We start from the raw sequence: 14210 nt of genomic DNA, 5'->3' as shown, positions 1-14210 counted from the left end.
AATTTGAGGTTTTTGAGCTTTTATTCCAATACCTTTACATTGTGATGTGACGCACAACATGGATTTGATGAATTACATTGAATATAGTATAAACTTTGTAAAATCATCTATTCTTATGAGGCAGAAAAGTATTCAGTTTGGTTTATATTCTATTTGAAAAATATGTGTGAATTTTATTTGTTAATTGTAGGAGATTATACTGTTTCTTGGTCAATTTTACTTAATTTCCTAGACCAGTGATTTTCACAATGACTGATAGATGACTTAACCATAATACTAAAGCTGTGCCATGCTAGTTTTAAAACTCATCCTTTCAAGTTAGGAAAACCAGAACTCCTGAGAATGAACTTTATTTTCAGGACCATCACATTAGTAAAAGTCACTGAAAATGAGTTCTGCTTGGTTAGCAATAAGGTGTTTGCAGAAAATCAACTTCAATCTCTGCCTTTTACTCCTCACAAGAAAACATTTTAATCATAATTGACAATGTAATGATTGACTACTGAGTTCTCTTTGGCTTTGCCTCCTTTTCAGAATTAAGACTCTTTTATTTTGTTCCCTAAACAAAGACTGCAGCCTCAAGCCTGCATCCCTAATATTGTCATTTGTGGCTTTACTGGCAGATAGACTATACTTTAAACGAACATTAGCTACAGAAATGTGTTTATCTCCAGACTGCAGTATGTGGATCATTCTGGTCTTCAGAACAAGACTGTAGTTAGTTCACATACATCTGTCATGTTGTGGTGTATATCTTAAATGTCCCCCAAAGACTGTGTGTTGAAGGCTTGGTTTCTAGACAATGGCACTATTGGGAGATGGTGGAAGCTTTAGGAGGTAGGACCTAGCAGAAGGGAATTAGATAATGGACATATGCCCTTGAATGAGATAATGGGATCCTTTCTTTTTTTTGCCTCTGGGTTGACATGAAGTAAGCAGCTTTGCTCCACTGTTTGTTCATTGCCATCATGTTATGCCTTGCCACAAGCCCAAAGCAATGGGACCTAGTAAATATGGACTGAAACTTCTGTGAGCCAAAATAAATCTTTTCTGTTATAAATGGATTTATCTCAGGTCTTTTGTTATGAGAAGCTAACACACATATAATGAGCTGTTACCTCATCCTTCAAATATTTTATTTCATGGTGAAATGAAAAACATCTATTTTCTCAATTTAAATTTGGCCAATTATAGTATTTTTCTATTTTTGGATTGTCTGATAGTCTAAGGATATTACCAGTGTTTTCAAATAGTTTTTTAAAATTTTAGAGAAAAGAGTAATTTATGTAATTCCCCAATTAAGTAATCTTTTCAACTCTGAGATTTCATAAAACTTTTGTTTTCATAATGTCATAATAGTCATTTAGCAGAAATTGCTAAACATCCACCTTATGCCTGGTATCATGTTCAGTGCTTAGAATGCACTAGTAAGTCAGATACATGCTTTGTATTTGGATTTTATGGTCAAAGGCAGAGAAGAAATGGTTACATGTAATAACAGATTCTTTGGGAGCACACTGAATGGGAATCTGATCTGATCTAGAAGGTCAGAAAAGGCCTTTAGGAAGAGCAACATTTAAGTCAGAATCTGAATATTGAACATTCAGGAAAGATGAGTTCTGAAGGCATGAGAATGTGTTCTAGACAGAAGGAAGAACACAAGGCCTGATACAATCATGGATAGAGGAATATTTTTTAAACTTGGTTACATGTTAGTTATCTGAAGAAATTAAGGAAAAGTCAAGTGCTGAGAGAAACAGTGGATACTTGGAAAACCACAATTAAGGCATTTTAAGTAGATGAGTGATACAATACAATTTGAGAACTGAGAAGACTGCTGAGCTGCAGCATGAGACAGATTGGCAAACGTGAGACTGGGTGAATGTGCAGAGCCCAGTTAAAAGCCATTGCAGTGAATAGCTTGGGTAAGAGTGGTGTCAGTTGGGATGGCAAGTAATGAGGAGAAAAAAGTTGGCAAAAGGAAAGGAGAAAAGGCTAATTAAGTAGAAGGGAGTCCTAGGAAAGTAATGTCATATAAACCAAGTGAAGAGACTGTTCTGAGTACGAGGAAATGCATGAGATGAAACATGAAATGTCATACAAGGTAGAAATGATCCATTGAATAAGTGGCTGGTTATCAGTTATTCCATGGCAACTTTAATGAGAGAAGTAAAAAATAATTTATGTGTGTGTGTGTGTGTCTCTCTTTAAACACGTGAAATAATTTGTTTGATAGAATATCATTGGGAAATACATTTGTGAACATCTGGTTAGGAAAAGTCTTGAAGAAGAGTAAGGCCTAAAGGAAGCATAGAACTTCAATAAGCAATGGTTTACATAATCCAGGAAGGCAAAAAATATCCTGAGGTTTGGGTGTAGTGTGTTCAGGGTAAAATATATGGTTGTCTTAATGAAGTTTATGCTTTATTACTCTATTAAGGATTATGGGCAAGGGCTGTGTATAGAATCCAGCATATAGGAGATACAGTATATAGGAGAGGAAAAATATTACAGGCAGGAAAACCCGTAGCTTGTAGGAGAGGATAGCAGTATTCTGAGCAAAATGAGAACGTGGACTCAGATGCTATTAAGGAAAATTTTGGTTCCAAAGAGGTGCATTTTGAATCAAACAAAAATAATTCAATTTATTGACTAACTGTAGGCATCGTAGAAAAAGGAACTGCTCAAAGGGAACACAAGATTTAGAAAATAGATGGCTTAAAAAGAAAGAGCATTTGATCTAAGAGTGATACATAGATGTGTGTGTGTATGTGTGTGTGTATGTGTGTGTGTGCACTCGAACATGCTATTTAAGTCCTCCATTGTTTATAAGGTCTAAAAATATTCCACGTTTTGAGAGACAAATAGGATATATATTAAATGAGCCAACATTTTAACAGGTTTTTTTTGATACCTGCAAGACCTATTGTCAGACTTTTCTTGTAGTGAGTGATATCTCATATAAAAAAGAAAAGATTTCTAAGATGTGAGTGGTGATTTTGAGCCCTCCAGGGATAGTGAGAGTGAGGACAGAGTCCCTTCACCCAAGTTAACAGAATTTATTGGGATACTCAGCACCCTGTGCAAATAACAGGTAAGTATATCAAGACTCTGAAGGTACTTATAGGGTTACTAGTGTGCATGCTAGCTTTTATTATAATCTTCAGCACTTGGGAGAAACACCGTCATTAGTCACCAGAATGGAAGATTAAGAGGATTTTATGAATGTTTGGTGTGTCCTAGGACTGTAAGATTATTTCCTTGGAGAAGCCTAAGTTATTTGGAGATGTACACTTAGCAGTTACCTGGGGATAGTCTGGACTTTTACTGATTCCAAAATAAATAAGTAAGGAGCATAGGAATATAGTATTATCCACTATGTTCATATTTTAAGCAATACTGGCAAAACATAGTGATAATTACTATTGTCTGAAATTTTGTGGGTTTTTCCTCCCTCTAATAGGAAGCAATTTTCTTGATATCAGTGATTTGTCAGTATGGTTTTATAAAAAAAACATTTGTTTCTAGTACTGCACAGTGAATGTTTTGATAGCTTTTAAACAAGGCCTGCATTTCATGGACTAGTTTCAATATGTCAGGTGTAAAAAATAAAATAAAACCATGAAGGTAGAATCCATAAACCATGAGCCTGTGTATGGCAGGCTATAAAAAATGTGTGGTTCAAGTAAGGGTTTATCTCTAGGGACACAGTTCATATTTGGGGCATCCTAAAGTTTCCTGATTGAGACCAACAATCAGATGATACAGATAACATCAGTTAGACAAAAATATGCTTAGTTTCACATGAGGTAAATCAATGGCCTTATAGAGGCAAAAACCTACAATTGTGGATTTACAAGTTGCATTTTATCATTTGGATGTAATTTATAGGGTGTAATTGAAAGGTGAAGGAATTGGAAGGTGAATTAAAACTGGAGACTTCTTGTTGTACATATTCAGTTGTGATATAGTAAACATGCAATTTAGGTGGATGTTTGTAGATTGAAAGATTTCAGGCAACTGAAAGGCAATTAAAATGTTTGCAATATTTATGAATACTGAATACAATACTGAGGATCTTCTAAAATAGCCAAAATCAACAAGTACTTAAATATATCATATTTGTTCAGTAGTGCTTAACTTTCAAGCCTGGAAAGAAAGAACAAATCTATTGACAGTCCATTAGAAACTATGGCTTGGTTAGAAAGTGAAGCGCTCCTAAAATAGTCATATATAAAAATAATTACAAGATGCATTACAGTTTGCCTTGTTATATTTATTCCTTTTTATTCATTAATTGATTAATTGATTCCTATTTCAACAAAAATTCTTGGACTTCTGGAAGTCTAGTGGTGAACAAGATAATATAATAGAATTTATATTTCTATGAAGGAGACAAATAAAGGCAAGACAATTCCGAGCATGTTAAAAGCTGTGAAGGCAATAAAACAGATTGAAGTGTGGAGTATTTGTGGATGGGAACAGGGCTAAACAGACTGTTTGGTCAGTGATCCTACAGTCCTCCTGGTGGCGCTGAGGTCAGAATGCCCAGTGAACAGAAACAGATCAGCATGGCTGTATAGCAGAAGCAGTTAGAATAGTGGGGTAAAGGTGAGGCCAGGGAGAGGCCAGAGCACAGCTTATGCAGGGCTTGTTCTAGTGGGTAGAACTCTTGGTACAATAGGACTGGAAAAAAAGAACATTTTAAAATTTTTTTAAAATAAGAAACATTTAGTAGGAGTTTTAAACTTCTTGCTCTGGATTCTCCATGGAATGGATTTCTAGTGGGAGTGGAAACAGTAGGAAACTGCTCTGTAGGATTCTAAGAATGTGGTTTATAAAGGAAGTGTTTTAATCAGCTTTTTCATCCCTATGACCCAAAGACCTGAGAAGAACAATTTTAGAGGAGGTAAAGTTTATTTGAACTTATGGTTTTAGAGATCTCAGTCCACAGATTGCCAACTTCATTGCTCTGGGTCCAAAGTGAGGCAGAACATTAAGATGAAAGGGTGTGGCAGAGGAAAGCAGCTCAGAACATGGCACCAGGAAGCAGAGAGAGTGTGCCACACATCAGGGACAAAATATAAACCTGAAAGGTACACCCAGTTACCTACTTTCTTTAACCACACCCTACCTGCCTATAATTACCACCCAGTTAATCCTTGTCAGTGGATCAATCTACTGATTAGGTTATATCTCTCAGTATAATTTCCTCTCTGAACATTCTTACATTTTCTTAACCTGTTGGCTTTTGGGTGGCATCTCATATCTAAACAATAACAGGCAGTGATGATGACTCAGGATAAGGTGGGATAGAACAGTTAAAATATAAAAGGCTCTACTCTTGCCAAATAGAAAATTAAGTACAAAGTTATCCCTGAAAAGGAAGTGGAGCTGCAATTGAACCTTGAACGATGAAACAGGAATTAACATGAACACATACAGAAGAAAAAGGACATTCCAAGAGTCATGGAGGCAAGAGTTGAGATGGAACCAATAGGGCACAGCCTATTTCTCTGCTGTCCAAAGAATTGAAAAATAAACATAATTCAATATAAGCAAGTGGTTGCCCTGCTGGAATCATCTGGGAGTTTAAAAAACACTGCTACCTGGGTCCCATGCTTAGAAATTCTGATGTATTTGGTATGGAATATGGGTTGTATTGGATTTTTTAAAAAAATCTAAAGTCGCTGTAATGTGCAAGAAAGCTTGAAAATTAGAGAAGTAATATACTTCAATATAAGTTCTTTTAATTTAGGGATATTGAATCTAGCAAGGCACCGATGAAACAGGCTGAGTACATGAGATTGGAGTAGAAAGAAGCAGTGCTTTTCAGACTTTCTCAGTTATCCATTTACTTTTTCCTCAGTACCTGTAGGGGGTAGAGTCAGTATAGAGAATATAGAGAGATAAGCTAATAATACCCTGAAATGTTATGTAAAATGCAAGTTCCAGGAACCTTCCCCTAAAAATACTAAATGCCCATACATAGGAATTCTTAACTAAGTTAAAGGAAACTCTGTGCTGGGTGAATGAGCTCAGTGAACATCATTTTTGATAGAGAATAAAGAGGACACATATGGTAGGAAAGAATGTCAAACTCATTTATTACCTAATTCAGGAAGCTCAGGGGACCAAATCACCTTACAGATAACATTCCAGGAGTATATATATATATATGAGGAATTGGAATCCTGTGGCCAACGCTGAGGTCACAGCAATAGCTTCAGTGATTGGTAGAAAACAAAGTCAGGCAAATTCTCTTGGAAAGAAGTTTGGTCAAGGACAGATTAGAGATTAGTGGAATCTCATCAGAAAAGGTGGGTGCTAGATTGGAGAGTGCTGTGCAGTTTGGCATTCACAATACTGGGGGTGGGCAACATAGGATCCTACAATCTAGTCTGAACAAAATCACATTGTTAATTATAACCAACAAGACTTTATGGTTTAGAGAAAAATATTAGTGTGCAGAGGACAGAAGATGTTTGGGTTATTTTCTCTTATAAAATAAGACTTATAAAAGTCTTTTTGAAAAAAAGTGCTTATCTTGAAGGATGGTTACTATTTAGAGAATTATGAATATGAGGGTATTTAAGACAAGAAGGAACAGTATGAGGCATAGATAGATACAGAAACATACTGGAAAATAATCTAATCTGACTGTAGCATACAGGGAATGAGGAATAAGCTTATTAAGAATAAGGAATGAGCTTATTAAGAAGAGATGTGAGTGCCAGTGTAAAACATGTTTTATTCTGTTGACAGTAAACCATCTTTGTTGATTTTTCAACAGGAAAATAGAAGGACAACTTAACATTTGTTGAGTGTTATACTACACATGTATCAGGCAGTGTGTTTTACATTATATGAAGGTAAACTTACTTAGAGTGATTTGACAGGAGACAGGAACATCACTGTCATAGTCCAGGTCTTCACTTTGACATTTGAATAAAAGAGATTATATCAAAAATGTTTGTATTCATTGAATAAATATCATTATACTCTTACTCAGCATCTGGAATATGGCAGCAAACCAGGAAGTATCGTGGAGCACACATTCTTGAGGGCAAGGATAGAATCTACCAGTAGGAGATGATAAGTGATACTTATTTAAAACAGGGTGATGTGTCAAATGCTGAGCTGGTATTTTCTTTAAATGGGGTGGTCAGGGAAGGCATTTCTACAGAAGGGACACATAAAGTCATACTTCAATGTCAAAAAGAACCAGTCTTGAGAAAATTGTGAATGAGGGTAGAAGAATATTACATACAGAATGTTTCATGCAGAGGAAGGCCCTGAAATAGGAACCAACTTGGTGATTCCAGGGACCAGAAGGGCAAGGGAGGATCAGTATTATTTTCCAATATATGAAGGTCAAGGACAAAGAGAAAGTCAATTTTCAAGTTTGAAACCTTGGAGACAGGAGGATAGTAGCATTGTTACTAAGAACTTGTATCAAGTCTAAGTGAAGATAATGATATGTTTTAGACACATGAAGTTTTAAGTGCTAAGATAAAGCTTTGTTGACATTCTAGCCTGCAAAGAAACCTAGTGATTTGAGCTTGAGAGTGGGTTGGGACTGGAGATTCATATTTGAGAGTCATTAGCCAAAAGGAATTTTTTCAGCTTGAAAAAGATGGGGGTATCTATGAAGCTGTAATGGGGAAAGAAAGCTGTAGGTGTAACATTGAGGAAGGCTATAAGATGACTTAGGAGAGGAAGAAACAACCAGAAAGTCCAGAGTGTGAAGTCCTGAGTCCAGAGTGTTGCCAAGTAATCTAGAACCAAGTTAGCCCACAAATACCCTATGTCTTTTATGAACTTTGTTCAGTGAAGACAATTCAGTGAAGACAAATCATTCCATTACTTTATATTTTCCTGCATTTTATATTGCCTCTTTTGTGATATTATAGTGGTAGTGCAGATTACTAGAGTGGAATTAAACGTGTTGAAGCCCTTTCTTTTTCAGAATTTTTCAAATATGCTTTCCAATATACTAACATATACTCTTCTAGAGAAAGGCCAAACAGTTGCTTTCAAGTGAAACACTGTCAGATTAGAAGATGAATTATACAGTTAAAATAGTATTTCCTGTTTGACCACCAGGTGGCGGAAACAATGCTTTTAAAATTTTTCAGTGCATAAGTATATGTGAGTGATTATTAAAGCTGGGAAATCATGGTTGGTAGTGAGAAATTATATATTTCCTATGATGACATTTGAGTGCATTTCAAAAAATATATGTTTTTTTTTCAACAAGTGTTCAAATCACCAAGTACATAAGAGGGCAGACATTAAGCAATAGAAACCACCCACATAAATAAACTGCCTTCAAAATCTCTCTTTTTCAATCAGAAATCACTAATACAAGCAGCACAGGTTTTGGGGTATAGCAACTGAAGTATGTATGAGGTACAACATAGCCTAGATGGATAGTGGTTTTCTTTGCTTGGTGACAACAGGGAAGGTTTCATAAAGGATTTGAAGCAGACCTTGAAGAATCAGTATGTGTCTGGGTTATAGTATAAGGATTCACCAGGGGAAAAAATTGTGTAAATTCATGGTTATGTGAAGTAGTATAGCATGTTTTGGCGACCTAATAACATTGCACATAAATAAGGGTAAGGACAGACGTAAGGCTGGAAAAGAGTATTGGGGAACCATACAGTAAAAGATTTTGTTAGCCAAACTGAGGAACTTGGAGGACTCTTTCCTGTAAGGCAAGGGAAGCCTCTGGATATTTTAAGGATAGAAATTCTGTGATCACAGGAGTGTTTTAGAAGAATGTGGCTCATAGGAGGACACAACTAGAGGCAGGTAGATAAGATAGGAAGGGTAGTGCATTAAGCAGTTCAAGAGATGGTGGTGTCAACTCAAGTGGGGAAGGGGCTATGGAAAGACAGATTATGATGATTGATTTTACATGTCAACTTGACAGGTCCATGAGATGTCTAAGTATTTGGTCAGATATCATTCTGTGTGCTGTGTGTTTTTGAATGGGATTGTTTTAATTGGTAGACTGGGTGAAGTGCATTGTATTGGCCTCCATAATGTGAGTTGACCTCATCTAATCATTGAAGGCCTGAATAGAACAAAATGCTAAGTCTTCTTCAAGTATGGGGCAACTGCTTCTTCCTTCCTTGAAGTAAGATGTGGGTCTTCTGTCTTCGTATGCAGTAGAAATATTGGTTCTTCTTTAGTCTTAAGCCTACTGGTTTTTGGACTGGAATTTGTAGCACTGGTATTCCTGGGTCTCCATCTTGCCTTTGCAGGTCTTAGGATTTCTCTGTTTCTGCTTTTGGGGAGAATCATGACTAATATGTGTGTAGAATGTATAATCATTGTAACATGTTGTTTCATTATATGTGGACTATAGAAGGGAGAAAGAGGTCAAAGATAATCCATCATCCTGGACTGCTAACAGGAGAGATAGTTATGATAATAGTTGAATAGGCCATATGTGGGACAAACATGAATTGTGTATTTGTGTGTACAATGCATGAAGATGATTTGTTCACTTTCATAAAGTTAATGGGACTTGCAAGGAATACACTTAGATCTGTAGGTTTATTTTTATGGGTGAGGTAGGAACTATAGACATGAGAAAAGACATCAAGAATTGATGTGGCTGCAAGTATTTTTGAGGGCAGCAAAAAATATATTTGCTGTTGATTCAGGGTTGGGCATTTTTAGGATAGGGTGACAAGATCAATTAGAGGAGGAAAAGTTTATTTTTTTTGGGGGGTGTCACAGTTTCAGAGGTCTTAGTCCACAGACAGCCTTCTTCATTCCTTTGGGCCTGAGGTGAGGCAGAACATCATGGAGGAAGAGTGTGGTAGAGGAAAGCTGGGATGGACAAGGTCACCACAAAGCAGGATTAAGAGGATACAACATTCACCATACACAAAATTTATATCCCAAAGTCATGTTCTCAATGTCCCATCCCTTCCAGCCATACCCTACCAGCCTTTAGTTACCACACAGTTAATCTCTGTCAGGGGATTAATTCACTAATTGGGTTAAGACTCTCACAACCCGATCATTTCACCTCTAAACCTTCTTGCATTGTTTCATACATGAGCTTTTGGGTGACTCCTAATATCTAAACCATAACAGGCACCAACTCTGTTGTTTGAGTGTATTTGAGATCTACTCTGAAACGGTAAATGGGTTTAGGAGAGAATTTAAAACCTGAAAGAAAATGGGAGAGTTAAGGATTTAGGAAAAGGAAATAGAAAGTCTAGGGTATCCAGTATGTGAGAGGGACATTGACAGTTGTAGACAGAATCTGCAAGTTTTGTTTGTTACAGCTTTTAAATAATAACTTATTTCATGTATTTGCATAAGATTTCATAATTTAATGTAGATTTATGATCTCTATAATTATTCAGTAACAGATGATATTTATTGAGAACTTAATGTATGTCAGACTGCTTAATCTGTGTGTGCGTGCTGTGTCTATTAAATCTAGTGGCAGATAGGTAGGTCATACGCACTAAGTTGGAAGCTGTTGCATCTCTCAAGCACTTCAGCTCAATAATAAGTTAAGAGAAAAGGCTCATTTGACTTCTGTTTCACCTGAGTCCCTCTTAGAAAAAAATAGGAATTACAGACAAACACATGACTTCATTTTCTTTTCTGTCCTTGGTTATGAAGCTTTGTTAGTCATGCTTTGAGATAGGTGTTGAAAATACAAACTGAAAGCAAATGAGTAGAATGAAAAACTCAAGGGACTCAAAAAGTTATTGGCTTTTTGTTAGCTATTTAGCTATTTTTGTGAAATATTTTAAATATTATAATAGTCATATTCTTTTCTTATCTACCTACCTGTTTATCTAATCTCTCTAAGCTATCACTTTCTCTTTAGAGAGCTGTTTGTCTCTCATGAAAGAAGTGATCGCCGTGGTTTGGTGTAAGTTGCAAAGAACTTGATCTTGGTTCATAATAAATATTCAGCATGACAGAAAATCTGTTACAACCAACAGAAAGTTATAATATTAGGCATTTCTCTTGATAGGGTTTCTTCTATAGTCAATAAAATTTGTGGGTGAAAGGACCACAAGGATGACAAGAGACATAACTTAGGCCCCAGGAGCTCATAAACAAGTAGATAACACATAGAAATAATTAAACACTTCAGTGGAAATGTACTGAGATGGTATAGAAGCACATAGGGTATCTTTTCCGTGGTTCAAAGGTGGTTGGACTTGAACTGATGATATTGGTTTTACCTGCTCACTATGTGGCTTTTCTCAGGTCTCTTAACCTACGTTTCCTTTTCAGTAAGTCAGGAATTGAAAAAACATTTTCCAAGTTTGTTGTGACCATCAATTGAACTGTTTTATGAAACTGCTTTGTAAAATGAAATAATGAACATAAGATTCTTTCATTTAATTTGATATTTTGACTTCAATATGTATTAGGTAAAACTTCAGTGTGATCATCTTTTGTGGAGTTGATGCATTTATTTAGGACACTGAGGAAAGATTGCTCTCAGTATGTTTTTCATCTCCAACATAGGCCCTCATGACACTTTTTTTTTGAGATTATGGAAATGATCAAGCAGCCAAGAATAAGACTGTTCAGTTTGGTGTATTCCTGTCCCCATTGCACACACATGGGTTGAACTACTCTCTTCAAATTTGTACCTGGCTTACATGAAGGATATGAAATGGAGTGGTTTTGGCTAGCCCGTGAGGAATGAAAAGCAGAAACCACAAAACAGCTTCTTGCCTATTAATTGGTAGAATTAATTTTATGAGTCTTCCTTGAAATCATCACCTTTGAAATTCAGCTTATCTTGATGGAAATTAGAATAGGTTAATGAAATTGTTCACTTTCTCTTTGGAGAGCTGTTTGGCTCTCATGAAAGAAGTATAATTCACCTGAATAATTACTATTGCCCCACTGCCCCTTTGTTTTTAATGTATGTCTTGAGAAGTCATTTCAAGTGTTTATCCTTATTTGCTTAAAATGATCAGATTGTCTGGCTCTTTTAGTATACCCACATGCATTTAAACACTTTCCAATAGATCATTGTTCTGGATATCATCACATGTTTGAATTCTCTGTATTAGCTTCCCAAGCTTGGAATATAGATATTGTACTGATGATCAGCAAGCACATATCTGCACATTTGTAGTGATTATAGTAGGTACCTATTAAGTGATTGAATTCTATTATTATCCCATCTGCTGCTGATTTTATTGAAGGACAAAGAGCAACAATTTAGATAGATTTACAAATATATGGTGTAGAAGATAGATGATGCCATTTTTCTTCTTCTTCTTTCTCTTCCCTGTTAAACTATTGTCTACCTGTCTCCTGCTTCAGGGAACTATGGCTACTAGGTAAGATCTTCTTTAACTTCCTGAATGCCAGGTAGCTTTCCAATCCATGTACATTTTCACCCTTCTTTTTCAGCCTCAGACGAAAAAATATACTTCCAAATTATTGAGCCCATCCCATTCACTGGAGCCCTAGGCTTGTCTCCACCTTCTCCAGCCCATATCCCACCTGCCATTTTTATTTTCCCTCATATCTCCAAACTCTCACTCTCCATTATTTTTTCTTTTTCATCTATGATTGTTCAAGTTTCCTCCAACTTGAGCAATGCTTGTTTGATGTTACTATTTTATGCTCTCCTGATACAAATCCTCAGAAGAGTTGGCTGCTCTTTCACCTACTTTCTTTCCATTCACTCTTCTAAGTCCACTACTCTCCATCCTCTGTTTGCCACCGTGACTGACTGACCAAAATTTACTACAGATAAAGCTGCTATCGATAAGATCATTGATGGTTTTCTACTTTGAATTCCAACAGATGTTTTTTTCAACACTTTGTAGTTGGACTTCTTTTCTTCTTGTCATTCTCATTAATATTGTTTTCTTGACTTTCATGATGTATTCTTATGTATTCTTCTTATACCTTTTTAACTGTTTATTCTCTGTCTCTTTAATGACTGTTCTTTCTCCACTGAGTTCTGAAATATTCATACTCTTCAGCATCCTTCTTTGATCCTGTTTTCCTAACTTCTCATATGAAACCTGAGTGAATATCAAATCTAGGTATTCACTAGATTTGATTATTGAAAATCATGCCATTTCACTTTCCAGACTTAGACATTTTATACTTCATTCCTGATCCTCCTTATATTTCTGACTGAACTATTTCTTGTGCATGATTTCATGGGTATATGTGTGTGCTTTAGAATGTTCAATGAGAATTTTTAGTTGGTTTCAGTTGAGTTTGTACATGTTACTGATAATCACTTAAAATTATAACCAATACCATTTTACATAATTTGTATTTATGATGGTTTGTCTCTTTAAGAATGACCTAAATTTATTGTGCTTAGTTTTAACTGCACATATACACACATATATAGATATAGATATTATTGATATTTTTTTTAAATTTGGATATGTGTATATGTGTATGTGTATAAATTTTCCAAAGGAATCTTACACAATTAAAGTTTGAAATTTACTCTGTACCCTACAGGATAAGTTATAAGGTTTTTAATATGTCATAAATGATCTCATGTTATTTGGCCTCTACATATTTCTATATCTTAATGTTGTACTTTCTGTAGAAGTAACATCAAAATATGTAGGAGTCCTGATATAAACACTGTGTACAATACCGTGTTTTCCTTTGTTAAATCTGTGTTTTTGTACTTACTTTTGGTTATGGAATTCTTTTGTATTTTTCATTTTCCTTTTATTTTGAATTTATACTCTGCATTATATTATATGTAGTTCTAGTATCACTAATTTCAGGATATACAGATCAAACTAGGCAGGGCTTTCTAATGCTCCTAACTTCTCAATATTCTAAGCAAATTTCAGTGTTTGGATACACCTGTTACTTTGTGATCACCTATTGGAATCTGTACCACACTGTTATCCCCTTTGGTTCTTGAAGCCTTTTCCCCCCTCTATTATATCTTTTGAGCATGGCAAGTAGTTAAATGAGAGCTAGTAACTGGAACACAAGGTAAATCACCATTGCTTTTCAGTTGTGAAGAAGAGACCTCTCCTGCAGTCAGCCTGAGCAATTTCTGTTACAGGTTTCCCTCTACTCATTTTTTATACTACTATTTGTTAAACGTTTAATATGTATTTATATATTTCATTTAGTATTTTAAGTTAGAAAAATCAGTTTCTAGTTTTTATATGAAGAAATTTTAGTTATAAGGAGATAACTCT

At 35.6% G+C, this 14210-nt stretch overlaps 1 protein-coding gene across 1 annotated transcript in view; it reads left to right on the top strand.

The window, feature by feature from the left end:
• The window catches only part of Mei4 (meiotic double-stranded break formation protein 4), a 174035-nt gene that overhangs the window by 41811 nt on the left and 118014 nt on the right, over window positions 1–14210 (top strand). The gene's annotated exons all lie outside the window — the stretch shown is intronic.

Source organism: Ictidomys tridecemlineatus, chromosome 8 (genome assembly GCF_052094955.1).
Source record: "Ictidomys tridecemlineatus isolate mIctTri1 chromosome 8, mIctTri1.hap1, whole genome shotgun sequence".
Lineage (NCBI taxonomy): Eukaryota > Metazoa > Chordata > Mammalia > Rodentia > Sciuridae > Ictidomys > Ictidomys tridecemlineatus.
The sequence above is the reverse complement of the archived record's forward strand: the minus strand, read 5'-3'. Positions and strand labels throughout refer to the sequence as shown.